The sequence below is a fragment of the Atractosteus spatula genome, chromosome 2 (genome assembly GCF_055471065.1).
Source record: "Atractosteus spatula isolate fAtrSpa1 chromosome 2, fAtrSpa1.hap1, whole genome shotgun sequence".
Taxonomy (NCBI): Eukaryota; Metazoa; Chordata; class Actinopteri; order Semionotiformes; family Lepisosteidae; genus Atractosteus; species Atractosteus spatula.
Genome location: NC_142707.1, coordinates 4205203 through 4206293, shown reverse-complemented (window position 1 = coordinate 4206293; position 1091 = coordinate 4205203).

Sequence of the window (1091 nt, the reverse complement as noted above, 5' to 3'; positions counted from 1 at the left end):
CTCTTTTTTCCTCTCCTGTGAGGTTTTAACGTGCTCATTATCCTTCGCCTAACGTTTAGGTGATAGGTTGTACTGAACACAGCTGAGCAGCAAGAAAAAAAGTTTAAAAAAAGTTTTAAAAAAGTTAAAAGATTGACAGTATAGAATAGGCACCACACAGCAAAAAGTGTGTGACGCTTTCACAAATGTAAAACAGAAGAAACATGCACTATGTTTATCATGTACTAATGTCATTTTAGACCACTGACCTATTTTTCTTTCCTACTGGTAAAAAAAAACAACAGTTGGGGATGAAACAAATCAATTTGCATCCTGTCATAAGTCATTCAGTTCACACAAGCATTTGTTTAATTATTCATGGAAAATTGGAACTTGAAACTTTGCCTCATTTAAGACTCCCTGAAGAAATGTAGTGAATTAAGTAGAAACTATGGATTGTGGATTTGAAGTGCATTTAAAATGGAGAACAGGAGGCACTTGTTTACATGATGAGTTGTGGGAGTCTGGAACAAGCTGTGTAGCTATGTTGTTCAAGGTGATATGTGACTTATTTAAAAAAAATGTTGGATAGGATTCTTAGATTCTTAGATCAATTAGCCCCTAACTAGCAAAATAGCTACTGTAGCTCATTAGCTAAACTGGCCAAATGACCTCCTCTCATTTGTTAAGTTTCTTTTGTTTAAAAGTTTTCCTTCCAACCTTTGGCCAACCCCAAACTTGAGCATACGTCTTTAAGTTCTATTTTCACTGACAGTAACAAGAAACAGACCATTCAGAAGTTATTACTCAGAGGTCATCACTCCATTGCTAGTGTCTGTTAACTTGGAGAATTACAACACCTGTTTCTTTAAAATCCATGTTGTCAGTTTCTGAATCATTTTTTTTCAGACATTTTATTCAATTTTTTTTAGGCTTCCTTCCATGTTGATCACCCACACTTTCAAACATGTGTTTACAATTTCCATAAGTCTTTAAAACCTAAGCAGGTCCGCTAGCAGATGTTGGTAAATTCTGTCTCCTGACTCGTGTGAAAAACCCTGCAGTTATCGGAGGGCTTTAGGAACAAAATTCAAACCAAAAGACCAGACTCA